This window comes from Mauremys mutica, chromosome 2, assembly GCF_020497125.1.
Source record: "Mauremys mutica isolate MM-2020 ecotype Southern chromosome 2, ASM2049712v1, whole genome shotgun sequence".
Taxonomy (NCBI): Eukaryota; Metazoa; Chordata; order Testudines; family Geoemydidae; genus Mauremys; species Mauremys mutica.
In genome coordinates this window covers 4,024,651-4,042,999 of record NC_059073.1, presented here as the reverse complement: position 1 = coordinate 4,042,999, position 18,349 = coordinate 4,024,651, and positions in this window count along the sequence as shown.

Below are 18,349 nucleotides of genomic sequence, written 5' to 3'. Positions count from 1 at the left end.
TGGTGCTGAGCAGGGATGGGCCAGGGAGCTGTGGGCTCCTCCGCTCTGCCCCAGCCCTGCAGCTGCCCCCCACCTGCCTGCTCCTGACTCTTCTCCAGAATGCCCCCCCCCACACACACACCCCTTGTGCCTGTCACAGATTTACAGCCGATGGGCAGGCTCAAACCTGTACCCAGACTCCCCAGCAGTGCCCCAGTCCCTGTGCCTACAAAGGCGACCCCCCCAGCCCGGAGCTGGGTCCCCCCAGCACTCACTGGGTCCTCACACATTCAGGGCCGGCGGAGACACTGGGCCCGTCAGCAGCGATGGGACCAGCGGGGAGCTGCAGCCCCTTCGCCACACGCTGCCTTTCTGAGCCCCCTGGAAAGGCCTGAAGGAGCGTCCATCACCTGCCCTCCCCGTAGCGCCTCCCCTGCCCAGCCAGCCGAGCTCCTCACCCCTCAGCCTTTGTCTCCCAGGCCATCACTGCTTCCTAGGGTTGCCAGGTGTCCGGTTTTCGACTGGAACGCCCTGTCCAAAAGGGACTCTGGCAGCCATTAATGGTCCGATTGGGGGGCTGGCAGGCTCTGCGAGGCTCCTGGAAGCAGCCGTGTCCCTCTGGCTTCAAGGTAAAGGGGCGACCACAGGGGCACCGCGCACTGCCCCCGCCCCGAGCGCCGGCTCCACAGCTCCCACTGGCTGGGAACCATGACCAATGGGAGCTGCAGGGGCAACGCCTGCAGGTGAGTGCAGCGCACAGAGCCCCCTGGCCCCTCTGCCTAGGAGTCGGACATACCGGCTGCTTCCGGGAGCCACCTGAGGTAATCGCCGCCCGGAGCCCAGACCCTGCACCCCCTCCCACACCCCAACCCCCTGCCCCAGCCCGGAGCCCCCTCCTGCACCCCAAACCCCTCATCCCAAGCTTCACCCCAGAGCCCTCACCCCTTCCTGCCCCAAACTCCCTCCCAGAACCCACACACACCCTCCCCCACTCCAACCCCCTGCCCCAGCCCCTCCCACTCTCCAAACCTCTCGGCTCCACCTCCCAGCCCAGAGCCCCTCCTGCACCCCAAACCCCTCATCCTCAGCCCCACCCCAGAGCCCGTTCCCCAACCCCTTGCTCCAGCCTGGTGAAAATGATGAGGGTGGGGGGATGGAGTGAGCGGGGGCAGAGCCTCGGGGAAGGGGGCAGGCAGGGGTGTTCGGTTTTATGCGATTTAAAAGTTGGCAGCCCTACTGCTTCCCTGTGCCCTCCCCTGGGCTCCAGGCCTTTCCAAGGCAGTCACCCAGGCCAGCCAACCACCCTCACTCCCTCCCTGGCCCAGAGGAGAAATTAACTCCGTCACACTCCGTGGGTGACAACAGACAATGAGTGGGGAAACCAAGTCACATTTTTCATGAAAATATTAGACATTTCCCCTTTGTTCCCAGCACTGTTCATACAGTTTGAGGCCAGAGGGGATCAGACCATTTAGTGTGACCTGCATAGCACAGCTCAGAGACACCCTCCCACCAGTGTCTTCTGAACTGAGCCCAGTGACCAAAGCATCTTCCAGAATGATGGCCAGGCCGGATCTGGAGACATCAAGAGCTGGAGAGTGGAGCTAACAGTGTGTCCCATTTCCCTGTGCCTGGCTCCACCTGGTGCTGCCTTTCTCTCCTTAATGCTGGGGATTTCCTCCCCAGGAAGATACTGGATGTGACAAACTGGGACTGTTCTTAATGTTTGCTCTGAATACTGTGTTGGTGCCTCAGTGTCCCCTCTGCAGTTCTTAATATCTAGGTGGTGGGATCAGGGGGTGTGATTGCTGCAGAGCAAAGGGCCAGTGCACCTGAATGCCTGACACTCTGTCTCCTAGCAACTGATGGCCTGGGCCCCTCCTCTGCAAAGGTGCCAACTGAAGGTGTTGGAGACAAAGAGATCAGGTGACCTCCTGGCCCAGGAAAGGGGCTGAGCAGAGGAGGAGGGGCTGGAGGGGGTTTCAGTCTGGAGCTGGCTGGGGACGAGGAGTGAAGTGCAGACATGGGGGTCTGGCTCACTGCCCCCCAGAATGGACCCGGCCGAGGGGTCCGGTTCGCTGTATCTACAAGCTCTGTTTTAGACCCTGTTCCTGTCATCAAATAAACCTTCTGTTTTCCCGGCTGGCTAAGAGTTACGTCTGACTGTGAAGTGGGGGGGGCAGCACCCTCTGGCTTACCCAGGCCCCCACCTGGGCGGACTCGCTGTGGGAAGCGCACGGAGGGGCAGAGGAGGCTGAATGCTCCAAGGAGAGACCCAGGAGGTGAAGCCGTGGGAGCTTCTTGCCCTGCAGACAGGCTGCTCCGAGGGAGAGGAGGCTCCCCAGAGTCCTGCCTGGCTTTGTGGGGAGCAGTTCCAGAGCAGCGCCCGGGGACTCCGTGACACTGACACACGGAAATTACATCATCTCACAGCCGCTGTGTAACCCGTCTGCCAGGTGGAGCTGGCAGCAACCAGGGCTGGGTTCAATATCTGGGGGCTCCTTTCCATCGATACAACACAGACCCAGCTCGAGCCCCCACCCAGGAACCTGGGGAAATTACACAGCACCCCTGGGTGCTTCGGAGAGGCAGTACTTCCCCACTTGCAAGCACAGAGTCTGAGTGTACGAAAGAAACATTCATGAAAGGAGAGAAGTCACCTGACATTAATTAGGGAAAATGCCACAAGCAGGACTCATAGACGTAAACTGTGAGCAGGACGCCCACCGTAGAGTGCATGAGGCAGAGTCGTCTTCTGCCTCACGTTCTTGAGTTCTACAACCAAAAGTTCCTTTACCGTGCCCCCCTCTGCTCCCTCACCACACCCCACTCACAGGGGCTGTCCTTGGTCAGTGAGGACCCTGGGTTCAGAGATGCATCTGTGTGAGTTCCCCTCCCACCGGGAAGAAGGCACCTGGCTTGTTTCACCATCTGAGCACTTCCTCTGTTCCTCACTGCCTGGGTGCCCCTCCAGCCGCTGTTCCTCACTGCCTGGCAACCCGCCAGCTGCTGTTCCTTGCCACCTGTGGGTGCCCCACCAGACACTGTTCCTCACCGCCTGGCCACCCTGCCAGCCACTGTTCCTTGCCACCCTGTGGGTGCCTCCTACCTTCAAAGAGACACATAGACAATAATACTATTTCACTCAAGTATCATCATAAATGTTAATATTCCTTTTTTGATCTTTGAATTAAAGCCATAGCAATAGACAAGCCTTGGTTGCTGACATCCCAAGCCCTGAGCAAACACCTCCCCTTCTACCTCTACCAATGCCAGCTGCATTTCAAAGCTCTGGTCATTTACATATTTTCCTAACCAGTCTCTAAAGCTCAGCCCTGGGTCAAGTTAGTCTGTCAGTTAATTAACTTTTTCTGGCCTTGTCACCTTCCAATGAGATATTATATCACACTCCTAACGTCACATCCCCAATGCAAAATTGATACAGGAAGGGATGGACACAAACATCGCTGACTGCATCCCAAGAGCTCCCCATCCTGGGTTCTGTCTCACTACAGCTAGTGTTGGGTTAGAGGCCGTACCAGTGTATAACAGAAATGGTTTATCAAAGTCATGTTCCATAACATGATTGAATCTCTTTACAAACTCAAGGTAAAACTTGGTTAGAACAATGGCTGATTGGATCTGCTCTTGCAGCATGGTCCCTGTATGTCTCACGTGATATTGCCAAGAGCTACAGAACAGAGCTACTTTATCCATACAAGCTCTGGCCAATGTTTGGAACCCAATTAACATCAAGTCAATGTAGATACCGTCAAACCTCGCAATAACGCGCCCCACCATAATGCAAAATCGCATATAACGCGATCAGAGGTTGGCTTCCCTTTAAGGCACAATACAGCACTGTACCAGCGGTCCCCAACACCATGGCAGGGGAGAGAAGCTGCAGCCCGCGCCTGCTGGGGACAGAGAGCACTGGCGCCCTGTGACGGAGCGATTCTGGCGGGACCCAACTGAGAGTGCCAAATCAGGACCAATTGCTTAAACAGGGCAGTTACAGCCCTAGGCTGGGGTTTTTCCACCTCTAAGGCAAACCAAACCAGCCAGACAAAAAGGACTTTGGTCTCACCCCACTGGCTAACCACAAGTCACACAAGCAATTTCCTTAGACACTCCAGTCTCCCAGTATCACCACCAGTGCACTCGTCCTGGGGATGAATGGTTATGAAAACCAACACCCCAATAAAAGAAAAAGGTTCTCTCAATCCCAAAGGACCAAGCCCCAGACCCAGGTCAATATACACATCAGATCTTACCCACAAATCACGCTGTTGCCAATCCTTTAGAATCTAAAATCTAAAGGTTTATTTACAAAGGGAAAAAGGTAGAGATGAGAGGTAGAATTGGTTAAATGGAATCAATTACATACAGTAATGGCAAAGTTCTTAGTTCAGGCTTGCAGCAGTGCTGGAGTAAACTGCAGGTTCAGATTAAGTCTCTGGAATACATCCCCCACTGGGATGGGTCGTTCAGTCCCTTGTGTAAAGCTTCAGTTTGTAGCAAAGTCCCTCCAGAGGTCAGAAGCAGGATTGAAGACAAGATGGAGATGATGCATCAGCCTTATATAGACTTTTCCAGGTGTAAGAATCCCTTTGTCCTCACGGTGGAAACTTACAGCAAAAATAATATGGAGTTTGCAGTCACATGGACAAGTTTCTGCATACTTTGCTGAGTCACAAGGCGTGTCTGCCTTCTCTCCATGGGTCAATTGTGTAGCTGATGGCCCTTTAATGGGCCATCAAGCCAGCTATGCCGGGCTAACATCAGCTTTGTCTGGGACACTTCCCAGAGGCAGAGCATAATACAAAATACAGACAGTATAGAGCCAATACTTATACTTAAACTACAAAATGATACACAGACATACAGACAGCATAATCATAACCAGCAACCCAGAACCTGGTCTTAGACACCTTATATGACCCCCTTTACTTAGGATTTGGTGCCACCACAGGACCTTGGTTGCAACCCATGTTCTATATGGTTCCCATTTATATCAATAACGTCACACGCCCACAGCCCTGGAGTTCTCTGTCCCCGGCAGGCGGGGCCGCGGCTCCTCTCCCCTGCAGGGCACTAGGGGCACATCAATGCACCGCGTTGGGGACCACTGACAGACTGACTGGTTTGAAACCCTGCTATACCGTGACCCGCATTTAGCGCGATGGAAGTTTTTGGACCCCAAACATCGCATTATAGTGGGGTTTCACTGCACTAATGTTGTCCATAGTACAGGAATCTTGGCATTTAGCCATGCAAGCAATATGGTCGTGTGCCTCAGTTTCCCTTTTCATACAGCACATCAGGTCTGGAATGTCTTTTCCCCTGTGAAAAGTTCCAAGACTGTTTACAGGCACTAACTGTGAAACATCAGCATTACAAGGCCTTTTAACATAAAGTGTGTTTTCATGTATCCCTTTCAACGTGTTCAAGGGATTTTCCACAAGATTAGGCACATTGTACATTCTTACAGTTCTTGGTAACAGCAACACGTTAGTTATAAAAATCACCCTCAGCAATAACAACAAATCCATTGCAAGTGTCCATCTACAATCATGTTTGTCATGCCACACCTTTGGCTCAATACCATTGGGGTTTGGGCCTTTTAGGGTTACTCTATGGCTTCCCTTTGCAAAATTAAGTTTTCTTCTTCTTCCTTGTCCTGAAGGATCAAACTCTGATTTCTCTTGCTTAACAGAATTCACTGGCTGATGGGGTGGGCTCTTGGTGCTAACAGCTATTAGCAAGTCTTTCTTCTCCCTGCCAGCCAGGTAATTTGCATCAACACAGACACTAGCGTTTAACTTCTTAGCTGCTACCAATTCCAAGACTGGACTCTGTCTTACAGAGATACCACACAAATCCAGAGGGTCTGAGGGTGAGAGCTGGCTTGCTCTCCCCTGCATCCTCAAGCATTTAGCCATAAAACTGTTCTGCTCTGAAACACCAGTAACCAACTCTTTCCTTGGACCCTGAAGCACAGACTGCTCCCTCCCAGAATCAGCCTGGAGACAGTCCTGTCCCAACACCATGGTCTTCCCAACAAGCTGTTCAAGCACAGCCCCTTGGTTATAGGGCTGCTCAACTTTCCTAACAGCTTTTACTCCATCTGAGACATTTTCAAAGCTACACACACTGGATCTCTCAAAAGGAAAGTCAGTGGATCCATTCACAACAGAACATTTCTGGCTGTTAGGAACTGAAACTTTCTTGATTAAATCACTTTCACACCCTTTAGCTGCAGTAAACCACTTGCACAGATTACCATGAGGATTCCTTTCCCTATAAGCAGCAAAGAATCCTGTGGCACCTTATAGACTAACAGACGTTTTGCAGCATGAGTTTTCCTGGGTGAATACCCACTTCGTCGGATGCAAGTAGTGGAAATTTTCCCTATGAGCTTTTCTAAGCAGCAATTCACCCCTCTCAGAAATTCTGCCCTTACACGCTTCACCTAGGGCTTGCTTTAAAGGAACACTTCCCTAAGCAACAACAGACTCTTTCTGGGTCTCACTTACATTTAGAATCAACTCTGGACCATCAGGCAGATTCCTACACAATCCGCTTTCAGGCAAACTCATAGACTTCATAGTCAAAAGGTCAGAAGCCTTCTCCTTCTTGCTACAAGTTTCCCAACTGTCAGTAGATAACACAGTTAAATCACTTTCATGCTCTCCTTGTGCCCTGGCTAGGGTATCACCCTGATCAGACAGAGCTGCTACACCCTTTTCCAACCACACACTAGCAACAGGCAAAATACAAGCACCAGAATTGTCTGGTCTCTCAGATTTTGCTAAGACACTAACTGGATGCAACCTAGTCACAGGGCCATTCTCCCCAGCAGACACAAACTTAGGACCATTCCCTTCCTGGGCTTTAGTTGAATCCAGAACCAACTCTGAGACAACTGCACTATTCTCAACCCTCCCAGGCTGAAAGGCCCCTTCTGTCTGCTCCACAGACACAGAAGAGCCGGAGACACATTCTCCTCTACCAGACACACAGCTTGGGATCTCCTTTCCCTTGTCCCAGCACACAGGGCTGTTCACAGACAACTGCTTGGAGACCGAGGTAGCTTCCTCCATAGGCAAGTCAATATCCCTGACAGACACAGGCACATTTCCTTCATTGTCACATTTTTCCACACAGGTAACAGCTAAGGGATAGGGACACTCATCTTCCACCGTCCTTGTCTTCCCAAACTGCTGACTAGACAAAGCCATCAGCTCACAAGGCCGCCTCGGCCCATCCAAACTTTCCTTGCCTTCCTCAGCTAGCGCTTCAACCTGACTATCCACTTTAATCTGCTCCAGAGAAACATTTTCTTGACCAATTAGTTCTGTCTGTGCTTGATCTAATTTCAGATTCACTTCTGAGACATTAGACCAGAGGTCGGCAACCTTTCAGAAGTGCTGAGCCGAGTCTTCATTTATTCACTCTCATTTAAGGTTTTACATGCCAATAATACCTTATAACGTTTTTTAGAAGCAGCAAAGAGTCCTGTGGCACCTTATAGACCAGGGGTAGGCAACCTATGGCACGAGTGCCGAAGGCGGCACATGAGCTGATTTTCAGTGGCACTCACACTGCCCAGGTCCTGGCCACCAGTCCAGGGGGCTCTGCATTTTAATTTAATTTTAAATGAAGCTTCTTAAATGTTTTAAAAACCTTATTTACTTTACATACAGCAATCGTTTAGTTATATATTATAGACTTATAGAAACAGACCTTCTAAAAATGTTAAAATGTATTACTGGCACGTGAAACCTTAAATGAGAGTGAATAAAGGAAGACTCAGCACACCACTGCTGAAACGTTGCCGACCCCTGTTATAGACTAACAGACATATTGGAGCATGAGCTTTCGTGGGTGAAGACCCACTTCATCGGATTAGAAGGTCTCTCTTGGTCTATATTATATAACTAAACTATTGTCATATGTAAAATAAACAAGGTTTTCAAAATGTTTAAGAAGCTTCATTTACAATTAAATTTAAATGCAGATCTTACGCCGCCGGCCCGCTCAGCCTGCTGCCGGCCTGGGGTTCTGTTCACCTAGGCCAGCAACAGGCTGAGTGGGACCGGTGGCCAGGACCCCGGCTGGCAATGGGCCGGCGGCCAGAAGCTGGGTTCTGCCCTCAATGCCGGAGGGGAGTGGGGTCCAGTGACCTGGGGTGGGGAAGGAGGCACGACCCAGCTGTTCCCAGGGTCCAGCAGGTGGCGAGCCGCAGCCCCCGGGCTCGGGCTGTGGGATGTGGCCTGCCCCAGTACAGAGCCAAGCTCATCCCGGTACTGGAGCTCCAGCCCCGGGGCAGCCTGCCTGAATCCAGGGAGCGGGGCCGGCCGTGCTCGGGGCGGGCGGGCACACGGCACAGCTGGGACCCTTCCCCACTTACAGGCCTTGCGGGCGCTGCAACTCCTGTGGGGCCGGGTCCCTCGTCCTGCCCCCGCCGGCGGAGCCGCTTCTGGGCTCGCTCAGACTCCACGGACACCAGGTAGCGGCATGGACAGGCTAACCTGGAAACACAACCTCCCGCCGGAAGTGACGGAGGTCAGGAAAGCAGGTGCAAATGCCGGCGGGAGGGGCAGAGAGGAGCAGGCTGCGCTGGGCAGGATTTTTAATGGCACGCTGCTGCCTGCCGGGGTCCCGGCCACCATCCCCGCTCAGCCCAGCAGGCAGCAGCGTGCCATTAAAAATCAGCTCATGTGCCATCTTTGGCACGTGTGCCATAGGTTGCTGACCCCTTCATTAGACAGACATTCAGAAACTTCATTCACAGACAAACAGCTATTTCCCACCAGGTTAGAGTCCCCCTCCCCTGGTCATAGCATAATGGGTTAAATACCGAAAACTGCTCAGAGTAATACAAGTATCAGAGGGGTAGCCGTGTCAGTCTGGATCTGTAAAAGCAAGCAAGAAGCAGGCTAGAGATAATGAGGTTAGTTCAATCAGGGAGGATGAGGCCCTCTTCTAGCAGTTGAGGTGTGAAAACCAAGGGAGGAGAAACTGGTTTTGTAGTTGGCTAGCCATTTTGGGCCTCATCCTCCCTGACTGAACTAACCTCGTTATCTCTAGCCTGCTTCTTGCTTGCTTATATATACCTGCCCCTGGAAATTTCCACTGCTTGCATCCGAAGAAGTGGGGATTCACCCACGAAAGCTCATGCTGCAAAACGTCTGTTAGTCTATAAGGTGCCACAGGATTCTTTGCTGCTTTTACAGAGTAATACAGACGCTCCCCGATTTACGCAAGTGTTCCGTTCCGGAACACCTTGTGTAACTCGAATTTTGTGTAAGTTGGAAACGTTTACCCAACCATTACACAAAAAACAACCAACCAAAACTTTCTAGCTTACGGAACTTTTTCCGTAAGTGCGGATTTGCGCAAGTTGGCTTTGCATAACCCGGGGAGAGTCTCTACAGCATACCAACATTGTATCATCTTGAAAGTCCTGTTTATTACAGTTTCTGCTGTTCTTCCCTTGCTTTTTTGACTTGGAGCCTAAGTCTGGCACCCCTCTCCTCAGCAGCCAGCAGCTCCATACACCCCCTCCAAGGCCTTTCCTCTCTCTCAGCGGCCGTCTTCTTTCTTTCATCAGCTTTTCTTTTTAATTCAACATTCCTTTCTTTGGCTTCTCTCTCTTTCAGCAGCTTCCCCCCCCCCCCCCCCCGGCCCCAATCCAGCCATTCTTTCTTTCGCTTCTTTTTCTAATTCAACATTCTTTTGCTTTTCCAGCAATCCAGTGTCTGCTAGTTTCTGTTCACGCTCAAGTTGCAGTTTACTTGCTGCCTTTTGCACGCTACTTGCTGTTCTGCAGCTTCTGTAGCATCGGGTAAGGGCCGTGCTCCTGCCCCCTGTTCACTGGCCATTAACAGCTCTCTCAGTTCTTGATTTATAGCATCTTTCTAAAGCTTATCCCCTTTTCTGAGCACAAATCTTCCAGGGCTTTTTTGTCAAGACCTCATATGCTCTTTGCTCATCCATTGTCACTGATCTTTAACCAACCAAACTCTCAATACCACAATTCCAATGTGGATAGTGTGGAGTTCTGACCCAAAGCTTAATTGACCTGGTTCTGTGGATCCTGCTGACTACGCCACTGTGACAGGTGCTGCCTTTGGCGGAACACGACTGAGAGAATCAATTCAGGACAAATCACTTAACACGGGGCAGTTACAGCCCCAGGCTGGGGTTTTTCCACCTCTAAGGCACCAAACCAACCAGCCAGAGAGGACTTTGGTCTCACCCCCACAGGCTAACCACAAGTTACACAAGCAATTCCCTTAGACACAGGGGTTGCTCCAGGCACCAGCGCACGTGCCTGGGGCAGCAAGTCAGGGGGTGGGGGTGGCCTGCGGTCGTCGTGAGGGTGGCAGTCAGGCAGCCTTCGGGGGCATGCCTGTGGGAGTTCCGCCAGTCCTGCGGCTTCAGCAGCAATTCAGTGGCAGGTACACCGAAGGCGCGGGACCGGCGGACCTCCTGCAAACATGCCGCCAAATCCGCGGGACTGGGGCGGACCTCCTGCAGAAATGCCGCCAAAGGCCGCCTGACTGCCACACTTGGAGCGGTAAAAAATATAGAGCCACCTCTGCTTAGTCACTCCAGTTTGCCAGTATCCCCACCAGTGCCACTCGTTATGGGGACAAATGTTTATGAAAACCAACACCCCAGTAAAAGAAAAGAGGTTCTCCCGATCCCAAAGGACCAAGCCCCAGACCCAGGTCAATATACACATCAGATTTTACCCACAAATCACGCTGTTGCCAATCCTTTAGAATCTAAAATCTAAAAGTTTATTCATAAAAAAAATTATAAATGAGAGCTAAAATTGGTTAAATGAAATCAATTACATCCAATAATTGCAAAGTTCTTGGTTCAGGCTTGTAGCAGTGATGGAATAAACTACAGGCTCAAATCAAGTCTCTAGAACATCCCCAGCTGGGATGGGTCATTCAGTCCTTTGTTCAGAGCTTCAGTTTGTAGCAAGGTTCCTCCAGAAGTAAGAAGTGGATTGAAGACAAGATGGAGGGGTTCCCAGGGCCTTTTATATCCTTTGCCCTGTGGAAGGACCCTCTCCCTTCTTACTGTGGAAATCACAGCAGCAAGATGGAGTCTGGAGTCACATGGGCAAGTCACATGTCCATGCATGACTCAGTTTGCAGGTCAACGCCATTGTTTACATGTTAGTTTGAACCTTCCCAGGAAAGCTCAGATGTGGATTGGAGTCTCCCAAAGTTCATTGTCAGTGAAGTGTTTCTCGATTGGGCACTTATGGAGAATAGCCCCTTCTCAAGCTGACCAAATGCTTCACTGAGGCTACTTAGAATCAAAACACATTGAGATACAAGTACAGAGCCAATACTCATAACTTCAACTACAGAAATGATACACCCATACAGGCAGCCTAATCATACCCAGCACATCATAACCTTTCCATAGACACCTTACTGGATGTCCTTTGTACAAGATTTGGTGCAAATATATAACAGTGGTTGCAACAATGATCTATACGGTCATAGTTTATGTCAATAATGTCACACCTACTCCCATGGCACCGGGGACCAGGTGATGCTTCTAATCCCTGTGACGAGGAACAAGCTGCCTGGGACGGCCCCTTCAAGGTCATGGGACAGGTAAACGAGGTGAACTATGTGGTGGAACTGTCCAGCTAGGTGCACAGCCACCGGGTGCACCATGTCAACAGGATGAAGTCGTACTGGGGCAGGGAGAAGTTGGTGCTGGCTGTGTGAGGGCAGTGGGAGGAGAAGGGAGAGGGTCCCTGGTCGGCCTCCTTCCTGAGACGGGAGCCAGCCTCTCGCTGGAATCAATTCCCCTCTCAAATCAGCTAATCCCTGCCCAGCAGGCAGAGATCAGAGAGGTGCTGCATTTGTACCAGCAGCTGTTCTCCAACCAGCCTGGGCTCACTAACCTGGCTGTTCACCGAGTGGAGAGGGGAGCCAACCGTCCCATCAGGTGTTCCCCCTTCAGGGTCACTGGGAAATCAGCCCAGGACCTGGAGAGAGAGGTCGGGGACATGCTGGCTTTGGGGGTGATCCAGCCGTTCAACAGCCCCTGAGCCTCACCCATGGTGCTGGCCCCCATGAAGGACGAGTCAATCCAGTTCAGTGTGGACTATTGGAAGCTCAATGCCATCACCGTGTCCGATGCCGACCCCATGCCTAGGACCGATGAGATCCTAGAGAAGTTGGGGGGCGCCCGGTACCTCACTACCATGGATCTTACCAAAGGCGACTGGCAGGTGCCTTTGGACCCGGAGGCCAGGGCGAAGTCTGCCTGCACCACCCCAATCGGGCTCTTCGAGTTCCTGGTCCTGCCTTTCGGTCTCAAGGGGGCACCTGACACCTTCCAGCGTCGGGTGGACAAATTACTAAGGGGGATGGAGGACTTTGCTCTGGCGTAAATTGACGATATCTGTGTCTTTAGCCAGACCTGGGAAGAACATGTGTCCCAGGTGAAGAGGGGGCTGGGTCACCTCCAGGGTGCAGGACTGACCATAAAAGCTGAAAAGTGCAAGGTGGGGATGGCAGAGGTGTCATACCTGGGCCACAAGGTGGGGGGCGGCCACCTGAAGCCGGAGCCGGCCAAGGTGGAGGCGATCCAGGACTGGCCGCTCCCCAGACTAAGAAGCAGGTCCAGGCTGTCATTGGGATGGCCGGGTACTACCAGAGGTTTGTGGCCCATGTTAGCTCCCTGGCGGCTCCCCTCACGGGGCTGTGTAGGAAGGGGAAGCCAGACAAAGTGGTCTGGACCGAGCAGTGCCAGGGGGCTCTCTGTGCGCTGAAGGGGGCACTTATCCAGGGCCTGGTGCTGGTAAACCCGGATTTTAACAAACCTTCCTGGTGTTCACCAACGCCTCGGACACAGGGCTGGGGGCGGTGCTGATGCAAACTGATACTAAGGGCGGAGCCAAAGGGCCTAACCCCACAGAGCGAGTGCAACCCTTGAGAAGGGCTGTCACAGTGCAGAGGGTTTCTCCCAGGGGCCATACAGAGCCGAGAGGGCACAGGGAGTGGAAGATGGGAAGGATTAGCAAGGAAAGCTGCCTTATTGAGGTCAGAACATGTAGGGATAAAGTAAGAAAGGCCAAAAGCCATGTAGAATTGGACCTTGCAAAGGGAATTAAAACCAATAGTAAAAGGTTCTATAGCCATATAAAGAAGAAGAAAGAAGAAGTGGGATCGCTAAACACTGAGGATGGAATGGAGGTTAAGGATAATCTAGGCATGGCCCAATATCTAAACAAATACTTTACCTCAGTCTTTAATGAGGCTAATGAGGAGCTTAGGGATAATGGTAGGATGACAAATGGGAATGAGGATATGGAGGTAGATATTACCACATCCGAGGTAGAAGCCAAACTCGAACATCTTAATGGGATGAAATTGGAGGGCCCAGATAATCTTCAGCCAAGAATATTAAAGGAACTGGCACATGAAATTGCAAGCCCATTAGTAAGAATTTTTAATTAATCAGTAAACTCAGCGGTTGTACCGCACGACTGGAGAATTGCTAACATAAAAATAGGAACTAAGAAAGGGGGGAAAAAGTGATCTGGGTAACTACAGGCCTGTCAGTTTGACATCTGTAGTATGTAAGGTCTTGGGGAAAAAAAAAAATTTGAAGGAGAAAGTAGTCATGGACATTGTGGTCAATGGTAATTGGGACAAAATACAACATGGTTTTACAAAAGGTAGATTGTGCCAAACCAACCTGATCTCCTTCTTTGAGAAGGTAACAGATTTTTTTAGACAAAGGAAACGCAGTGGATCTAATTTACCTCGATTTCAGTAAGGCATTTGACACAGTTCCACATGAGGAGTTATTAGTTAAATTGGAAAAGATGGGGATCAATATGAAAATTGAAAGGTGGATAAGGAACTGGTTAAAGGGGAGACTACAACGGGTTGTACTGAAAGGTGAACTGTCAGGCTGGAGGGAGGTTACTAGTGGAGTTCCTCAGGGATCGGTTTTGGGACCAATCTTTTTATTACTGACCTTGGCACAAAAAGCGGGAATGTGCTAATAAAGTTTGCGGATGACACAAAGCTGGGAGGTATTGCTAACACAGAGAAGGACCGGGATATCATACTGGAAGATCTGGATGAGCTTGTAAACTGGAGTAATAGTAATAGGATGAAATTTAATAGTGAAAAGTGCAAGGTCATGCATTTAGAAATTAATAACAAGAATTTTGGTTATAAATTGGGGACACATCAGTTGGAAATAACAGAGGAGGAGAAGGACCTCGGAGTATTGGTTGATCACAGGATGACTATGAGCCGCCAATGTGATATGGCCGTTAAAAAAGCTAATGCGGTTTTAGGATGTATCAGGCGAGGTATTTCCAGCAAAGATAAGGAGGTGATAGTACCATTATACAAGGCACTGGTGAGACCTCATCTGGAATACTGTGTGCAGTTCTGGTCTCTCATATTTAAGAAGGATGAATTGAAATTGGAACAGGTACAGAGAAGGGCTACTAGGATGATCCAAGGAATGGAAAACCTGTCTTATGAAAGGAGACTCAAAGAGCTTGGCTTGTTTAGCCTAACCAAAAGAAGGTTGAGGGGGGATATGATTGCTCTTTATAAATATATCAGAGGGATAAATATCAGGGAGGGAGAGGAATTATTTAAGCTTAGTACCAATGCGGACACAAGAACAAATGGATATAAACTTGCTATCAGGAAGTTTAGACTTGAAATTAGATGAAGGTTTCTAACCATCAGAGGAGTGAAGTTCTGGAACAGCCTCCCAAGGGGAGTACTGGTGGCAAAAGACATATCTGGCTTCAAGACTAAGCTTGATCAGTTTATGGAGGGGATGATAGGATGGGATAGCCTAATTTTGGCAATTAATTAATCTTTGACTATTAACGGTAAGTATGCCCAATGGTCTGTGATGGGATGTTAGATGGGGTGGGATCTCAGTTACTACAGAGAATTCTTTCCTGGATGTCTGGCTGGTGAGTCTTGCCCACATGCTCAGGGTTTAACTGATCGTCATATTTGGGGTCGGGAAGGAATTTTCCTCCAGGGCAGATTGGCAGAGGCCCTGGAGGTTTTTCACCTTCCTCTGCAGTGTGGGGCACAGGTCACTTGCTGGAGGATTTTCTGCACCTTGAGGTCTTTAAAGCACAATTTGAGGACATCAATAGCTCAGACAGAGGTTGGGGGTTTGTTACAGGAGTGGGTAGGTGAGATTCTGTGGCCTGCGTTGTGCAGGAGGTCAGACTAGATGATCATAATGGTCCCTTCTGACCTTAAAGTCTATGAGATCCTGAGAGTCCGCGAGAGCCAATTACTGTTCCCCCGACCCACACATTGAGTAATAGAAAATGTGGAAACAGTAGAAGTGCTAAATGACTTTGTCTCAGTTTTCACCAAAAAGGTTAGTAGTGATTGGATGTCTAACATAGTGAATGCCAGTGAAAATGAGGTAGGATCAGAGGCTAAAATAGGGAAAGAACAAGTTAAAAATTATTTAGACAAGCTAGAGATTTTCAAGTCACCAGGACCTGATGAAATGCAGCCTAGAATACTCGAGGAGCTGACTGAGGAGATATCTGAGCCATTAGCGATTATCTTTGAAAACTGGAAGATGGGAGAGATTCCAGTGGACTGAAAAAGGGCAAATATAGTGCTAATCTATAAAAAGGGGAACAAAGAGAACCCAGGGAATTACAGACCAGTCAGCTTAACTTCAATACCCGGAAAGATACTGGAGCAAATAATTAAGCAATCAATGTGCAAACATCTAGAAGATAATATGTGATAAGTAACAGTCTGCATGGATTTGTCAAGAACAAATCGTGTCAAACCAAGCTAACAGCTTTCGTTGCCAGAGTAACAAGCCCTGTGGATAGGGGGGAAGCAGTAGATGTGGTATATCTTGACATTAGTGAGGCTTTTGATACTGTCTTGCATGACATTCTCATAAACAAATTAGGGAAATGCAACCTAGATGGAGCTACAATAAGGTGGGTGCAAAACTGGTTGGAAAACCGTTCCCAGAGAGCAGTTATCAGTGGTTCACAGTTATGCTGGAAGGGTGTAACGAGTGGGGTTCCGCAGGGATCGCTTCTGGGTCTGGTTCTGGTCAATATCTTCATCAGTAATGGCACAGATTTAAAATTTTTATTAAAGTAAATGTTTGAAATGAAATATACACAGGTTGAGAGGGAAGGTACTGTACATCTGGGGTCAGGCTTGGGTTATGGGGGGTTACAGAGATCATTTGCAAGGATGAAAAGATACATACATATCGCATATCCGGCATAGAGCCAGACTGGGGTGCAAGGGTTTTTAAAGTGTCAGTGGATAAGTGGGCTCGGGTTCGCCACCCATGGAATGATAAGGAGTCCAAGTCAGTATCGGTGGAGCGGATAGGTACATGGGTGTGGTGCGTCCCTTGGTCGGTCAGGGAAGGAAGTGGGTTATTTCCCTGGTCGGCGGTCTCGATTACTCAGTGTGGTATTGGCGGTGTCCGGTGATGTGTTCGGTATAAATGTCTCCAGACCACCTGATGGTGTCGGACACCATGAGCTGTCTCATGAGCCGGGCGTAGCATTGACCGACCCCACACGCTCTCAGAACCGGCTCGTTGTGGGGGTCCCACGAGCCCCAGGCTCCCACGATCAGGGCGTGTACCTGGACTTCGTAGCCCTGGGCTCTCAAGGTCTCGGCCAGCAGGGCATATAGTACACTGTGACGGAGCAGGAAGCAGGGCGGATTTGACCTGGGAATGTTGCAGGAGAGTTACATTGGGGATGGGGGGGACTTCCCTGGAAGGAAGCTGCCTGAGCTGTAACCTGAGCCAGGAGGGGGGTTGGGAGAAGTGACACCTTCTGCCTGGGAGAGTGAACAAAGGAGACGAGGAGCTGCGGGGAGGGGAAAGAGCTGCTGGAGGAGTTTTGTTTTTCAGTCTTGGGCTGGGAGGTGCAATGCAGGGAACCCCAAGCTGGGGTCTAAGCTCCCTGAACCCCCCAGAAGGACTTGATTCAGGGGTTCTGGTTGTGCCTACAAGCCCTGCTTGGGACTGTGTTCCTGTCATCTAATAAACCTTCTGTTTTACTGGCTGGCTGAGAGTCACGGTGAATCTCAGGAAGAGGGGTGCAAGGCCCTGACTTCCCCACCCTCCATGACATACACTTATAACGTTTGTGGACAATACCAAGCTAGGAGGGGTTGCAGGTGCTTTGGAGGATAGGCTTAAAATTCAAAACAATCTGGACAAACTGGAGAAATGGTCTGACGTAAATAGGATGAAATCCAATAAGGAGAAATGCAAAGTGCTCCACTTAGGAAGAAGAAGTGGGTATTCACCCACGAAAGCTCATGCTGCAAAACGTCTGTTAGTCTATAAGGTGCCACAGGATTCTTTGCTGCTTCACTTAGGAAGGAACAATCAGTTGCACACATACAAAATGGGAAATGAGTGCATAGGAAGGATACTGCAGAAAGGGATCTGGGGGGTCATAGTGGATCACAAGCTAGATATGAGTCAACAGCATAACACTGTTGCAAAAAAAGCAAACATTCTGGGCTGTATTAGCAGGAGTGTTGTAAGCAAGACACGAGAAGTGATTCTTCGGCTCTACTCTGCGCTGGTTAGACCTCAAATGGAATATCATGTCCAGTTCTGGGCACTGTGTTTCAGAAAAGATGTGGACAAACTAGAGAGTGTCCAGAGAAGAGCAACAAAAATGATAAAAGGGCCAGAAACCACGAGCTCCGAGGGAAGGTCAGGGCCACCCAGAGGATGCAGGGGGCCGGGGGCAAAGTAATTTTGGGGGGCCCCTTCCATTAAAAAAAAGCTGCAATACTATAGAATCCTGTATTCTCGTGGGGGCCCAGGGCAAATTGCCCCACTTGCCCCGGCCCCACGCCCCCCGAGCGGCCCTGGGGAAGGTTGAAAACACTGGGTTGGTTTAGGCTGGAGAGGAGGAGACTGAGAGGGGACATGATAATAGTTTTCTAGTACATTAAAGGTTGTTACATGGAAGAGGGAGAAAAATTGTTCTTGTTAACCCTACAGGACAGGGCCAGAAGCAATGGGCTTAAATTGCAGCAAGGGAGGGTTAGGTTGGACATTAGGAAAAAGTTCCTAACTGTCAGGGTGGTGAAGCACTGGAATAAATTGCCCAGGGAGGTTGTGGAATCTCCATCACTGGAGATGTTTAAGAGCAGGTTGGACAAACACCTGTCACACATGGTCTAGATAGTCGTCAGGCCAGGAGTGCAGGGAACTGGACTAGACGACCTCTCGAGTCCCTGCCAGTCCTATGCCTCGGGGTTTGGCGTGTGCCTATCGCTAACCTGTACAGAGCCAG